This window comes from Branchiostoma floridae, chromosome 16 (assembly GCF_000003815.2).
Source record: "Branchiostoma floridae strain S238N-H82 chromosome 16, Bfl_VNyyK, whole genome shotgun sequence".
Classification (NCBI taxonomy): Eukaryota; Metazoa; Chordata; class Leptocardii; order Amphioxiformes; family Branchiostomatidae; genus Branchiostoma; species Branchiostoma floridae.
The window spans coordinates 8,527,770-8,533,778 of NC_049994.1; the positions used below are offsets into that span (position 1 = coordinate 8,527,770).

At 37.2% G+C, this 6,009-nt stretch overlaps 1 long non-coding RNA gene across 1 annotated transcript in view; it reads right to left on the reverse strand.

The window, feature by feature from the left end:
- Window positions 1-1,034: 1,034 nt before the first annotated feature.
- LOC118432740 overlaps window positions 1,035-6,009 on the reverse strand; it is a 117,681-nt gene continuing 112,706 nt past the window's right edge. The window contains exon 3 of the long non-coding RNA XR_004833123.1: window positions 1,035-1,515. This is a non-coding gene — a long non-coding RNA (uncharacterized LOC118432740). The remainder of the gene's footprint in view (window positions 1,516-6,009) is intronic.

A 6,009-nucleotide genomic window follows, 5' to 3' on the forward strand; every position in this document is an offset into this window, starting at 1 on the left:
GGGAACATATGTTGTGTTTTCCATTACATGACCAACTTTTGCAAAAAAACTGCCAACCCTAATCTGTAGTCATTTTATTTATATATATGAGATTATTAGCAAGGTTTTCAAATGCCTTGAAAAAGTCTATGCATGAGTATACTGCATATGAAAAAATAGTATATCCATTATCGGTATATCCATTATTTACTCTTGAACTACACTAAATTATTCCCTCCAAAGAAGTAAGTTATCCTTAACTTGCAAAGTGTGTTTCACATGTATTGGTACATTTTTCATAAAATTGTGTTTGTAAATTATATGTATATATAACAATGTGTGGTATTGCTACATGATTTTCTTGTATAATTCAGCTATGCAGGTGAAACCATTGAAAGAAATACATGTACCTTAAAGACTGTAAAATTTAGCCCCCACACTTTACATCTGCTTGGAGATGATAATGCCCAATGGAAGTGAGTTTTCTAAAGATGAGAAAATGAACCATGGCTGTGTGCAATACAATTACAAGGTTTTGTACTTTGTTGTGCAGGTAATTGTATAAGAATAGGTTTCATTCAATTACGCCAAAGAGCAATTACTGAAGCTACTGGATATGATTTTGGAAATGGTCACCATTTCAGAAACCATATCCAGTTGCTTGAGTAATTGCTGCATTGTATTTGGTGAATCTTATATTACCTGGATGTCTAACCTTCATCCACATGTTTTGTTCAATTGATACTGTTACAGCATTTTAGTTACTGGTATATGGAAAATTTTGAAAATGCATTTTGGGTACAAATCTGCCAGAATTTTCATACATTTTCTCTGTTAATCAACATCAAATACATGCAATTTGTGATCATTGGCCATAGAAAAATCAATACCAAACATTTGATTAATTTGAAGAAAAAACACGTGATGAACATAGTGAAAATCAGTGAAGACCCAAAATATATAAGGATAGATCTATAAAACATTGAAATTGAAACTTATGTTTGCTAGAATAACATTGTATCAACCTGAAAAGCTCCAGTCATTCAAATAAAGTCCAACTGCAAACTCAGATGCAGTACCAGTGTCATCCGCTGTGTGGCGTGAGGAATCCATTTGATTAAAAAAACGTGCATGGATTGACAAGATGTCGCAGTGTATGAAACGAAGCCATAGGTAAAACCTACTTTCTTGAAAGTACTAGTAGTGAGTGAGTGCGTGTGTGTGTGTGTGTGTGTTTCTGTGTGGGGGTTGAAAAGGCACAAACAAACACACACACACACACACCCTACAACTATCTGCATATTTCTTCGTTCATCAAAATGCTATGTAACGTTATGCTATGAGTAAAAAAAGTAGCATACTTGGCACCCATACAAATATTTGTAGCTTCAGTCATGACAAATTTCGCTAAACTAAAAATTCAAGTCGGTCATGGCATGGTTGCGTGTCTGTCCTTCTCTTTGAAGCCGCTAGAGGAGGCTTGAGTGCTATCAAGCCAGTTTCCTGGGTGCACCGACGTACAGCTTTTCTTTCGTCCTGTAGAACGATAACAACGGAAAGAAAAAAACGTTTAGTCGAATCTTGACAGAGAATTTATACATATGACAATGATGGTAAGGAACAGAAAATGATGGTAAGGGAGTTTTGAACATTTTTTACCGTGCTAGACTAACTTGTTACACTACGAGCTTTTCAGCCACGGTTTTTTTTCTACCTTCAAACTATGATATGTTTCAACTTTGCATCTTTAATGCGTCAAAACGTGATCAGACACTATCATATTTTGTTGCTATATTTAACTACACCAAGATTTGCGTAAATCTAGTGTATCAGACGGTTGCTAATACGTAATGATAGACAATAGAGAAGGGTATTTTGACCTTTCTAAGATTTGAAAACAATGCCTAAATCCCACTTGAGCTCAAAACTACAGTGCACGCCCGTCAGTTTATTCTCAAACCTTGACGCAATATGCTGAGACAGACGCCAAATTTATGACTATTTTTCTCAGTGACCTTTCACACAGACATTCCTAAAATAACACAGTACATCAACAAAAAGAATGCAAATCGCCACCGGGGGATGAGTCGGTGTGTTAAATTAAATTGGAAAGGTAGCGAAGTGATTTAATGTAAGTTCATTGACTTTTACCAATGTAGACTTGGAAATCATGACATTTCACATGAAAGGTTCTCCTTTTGATGCTGCGTTTCCTACGAAGGACGGTGGAGACATGTAAGTGTCATTCTTGGTGCAAAGATGAGACTGACATGACCCCCCAATCCCACCCCAACCCCCGCTCAGGTCCTACCAAACCTTTCAACGATATCTAACGCCCAGACTTTCAATGCTGCCTGGCCTCTAGACATTGCCTGGGGCGTTCACATCGGTGGATATCATAGGACAACGACTCTTTAACCTTGGGACAGCTGTAAAACCTCGCTCTTTCTGTGGGTGGGTGTAGCTATATCTGTCTGTATGCAACCAACTGTCTTCGTCTCTTCCTGTTTGTCTGTCTGTCTCCCTTTCTCTCTGTCTCTCTCTGTCTGTCTGTCTGTCTGTCTCTCTCGCTCTCTCTACCTCTCTCTTTCTCTCGCACTTTGTGTGTGTATGGCTGTGTGTGTGTACATGTGTTTGTATTTGTGTGTACGTCCATACGTACGTGTGCGTGTGTTTGTGTGCTAGTGTGTGTGCGCGCGCGCGCGAGTGTTTGTGTGTGTATGTGTGTGTGTGCACGTGTGTCTGTGTGTGACACGAATTTTTCCTTTTTTCCGCAACTTCTGCTGTCCAAACAAGTCACAGCCAGTTACAACCAGAGGGAAGGAGATAAGATAATGTCAAAACTTGCCGAATGGTACCTGTGTTCTACTGAAGATCCCGGAGATATACAGTGAAACTCAGGTTGCCTGATGCCCCAGTTCATACGTGTGCGTATATATATATATATTCAAGTCACGTATGGGTTGCGTATTGGCATTATCTTAAAAGTAAAGTTTTCAGGCCAAAAAGGGTATTTTTCGGTTAGATAGTTAGACTGCACAACGTTGGCTCAAAGAAATATAAGCCACAACTTCTTTCAGGCAAACTTTACCTGAACCTAAAACGAAATGTCAATACGCAACTCATACGGACTTGGATATACGCACAAGTGTGCACGGGGCCCTATGATAATATACCACATACTGAAATACTGATTTGTTATCGCTGTTTGCACTCAATTTTTGATGATAGAGATTACATTACAGCCAGATCCAGAATTACCTCTGAACTTTTCAAGTTATGATCCAGAAAAATTGCCGTTCAGATTTTGGATAAGAAATTATACTGACCTAGCTGTACATTATTACTGGGATGGTCTCAATATAAGTATGTTACCATTGTATACTAAACATTAAAAAAATCATGATCACATCTAAGAGATCTAGAAGCCGGGCTTTGACACGTTTTGTCGATGGGCCCAGTTTTGGAAAACATTGAAATAAACACAACTTATAAAGCATGCTTAGAGTTTGGAATATGATATCTTTTGCATAAAAATACACTGGCTGAAACAAACCGAATAAGCAAACCAAAAGGTAACCATCATAACAAAGGTGTATCCCCTGAACTTTTATGAAGCCATATGTTATGTAACAACGCAATTTGTTGAAAAAAGGCTTCTATTGTTTTCAATACCTGTACTTCATAATTCGGAAAATGTGTCGTTATTAAGAATTTAACCCTTTAAGGGCCCGATATAGTGATGATTATTGCTTCTTTATATGTACTTCCCAGCCTTCAAAGGATTGCCAATATACCCACTCCCACCTCACCCCCCATAATACAGTTTAACCTCTTCAATCCCCCTTATCCCCTCCAGGTTTATATAATGTTATATATCGAGTCGTAAATTGCAGTAATCTATTGTTGTTAATCATTTACAATTTCAGTACGATTCATCTTGGCAAACATGTTTGATGTTATTTGATTATTACAATTGCGGTTAACAAACATTTATTTAACTACTAATCATGGTGTGTATATTTACACCGTATCCAAACCATTGTACAGTCATTTGTACCATATCATTTGCTATAGATATGATACAATCATACATATAAGTTAGTATGACATTACATTTATCTAAAATCTTTACTTCTTTATCTCTAGTATTGAAGTTTTTGTTGTATATTGTGCGTTTTACTGCTTCAAATGGCTACAAACTGCACTAGTGTTTAACTAACCTATCTATTCTCAACGGATACGTATACTTTATTAATGATCTTTTAATAACATTGAAATGTTTTCAATGTTTTCAATGAATACATATTAACAGCTAGAGACATTGACATTTCTATCCATAAATATATATAGAGAGAGAGAGATAAATGGCTACAAACTGCACTGGTGTTTTACTAACCTATCTATTCTCAGCTGAGAGGTAATAAATTTTATTGTTGATCTTAATTTTTATATATTCCAATGTTTTCTATGGTATTTACGCTAACAGCTAGAGACGTTGACAATTCTATTTATGAATATATATATGAAGCTCTAAAGCTCTAAATCCATCAACGTTACACCAGGATTTGAAGAAAAGCCTTATCCTTATCTCTCATCTTTGTTGACCTTAACTTTATATATTTCAATGGTAGAGACGTTGACATTTCTCTTTATGAATAAAACGGTTATATGTGAAGCTCTATAACCATCAATATTACACTAGGATTTGAAAAAAAAGACTTATTTTTATCTCTTATTTCTCTAAATTTCCAAAAAAATTTCACGTCAAACGTACTATATTTCATTATTGATCTTAATTTATATATATTCCATTGTTTTCAATGGTAGAGACGTTGAGTCGGTCGACATTTCTATTTGTGAATATAGCTGTTATATATGAAGCCCTATAACCATCAATATTACACCATGATTTGAAGAAAAGCCTAATTTTTCTCTCTGATTTCTCAAAGTTTCCAAAAAAAATATCACCTCAAATGCCCCACCGTCTATGGACTTTCTAATTCCCCCGTGCGTTATAAAGCCACACTGCGCAGAAAAACCGTCCTGGCTTGAAACTTTTCTGTGGGAAAATCCCACCATGTCAATGGAAATCCCATTTCCTGTGGGCTAAATGGGCGGACGGTGTGGGTCGCAGCGTGTACTGGCGTCGGCCTGCGCTGTTTCCCACTAGGCAAGCTTTTCTGTGTCTTCCCGTTGTACCAGTAGGGCGTCCGCGAACCCCTACCGCTCCAGACAGCCACGGATAATACTATGTTGACACTGCAGTTTGTTACATCCATTGTCGCCCATTGTACCAAACGCAACCAAGCCCACTTCGCCCCATTCTCTCACCACAATGCCACAGAGATGCGTTAATTAATCAGATGGGGTTTTAATATTGCCATGTGGAGTTCTTTCTCACCGGGATTAAAAGGAATCGCTTGGAGGAAGACAAATAGAACGAAAATCGGTGAATGCGTTCGGCGTGTGTTGAGCGCGAGAGTTTGGACGTGTTTTGTGGAGTGTTAATTAATAGAGTAGCGAGGTAGAAAGACTCCTGGAGTGCACTCGGTGTGAAGAATTAATCAGCTCTGATTCTCTGTCGGTGTTGTCAAGTGCAAACATGACGGAGACTCGCTTAATTGGAAAAAACGTACGTACGGCGTTTTCAAGGTGAATAACTGAAACTCATGAATTCATTAATTGTTATGATGCTAATATTACCTTCCCACAACACAAGCACGAGCAATACCATCATAAATTTATTTCATTCTTTCCTTATTTCTGATCAGTTCAATTTCTGCTGTGTAATCTATTTTTTTTGGATCCCCTTTAAGAATCAACAACGTCTATTGAAGGGGCTTCCCAGATTTCTAAAAATAATATTATATTAATAAAATGAATTTGTGTAACTCTTGATTGCATAATTGGAATAGGTGCAAGATTATAATTCAAAAGGCAACAACGTAAAATATTCGCTCTTTATCATTGAGTGATCTGTCAAAATTTTAGTCACTCAGAAGTTGCTCGGTGGTCGTGGGGACTAGT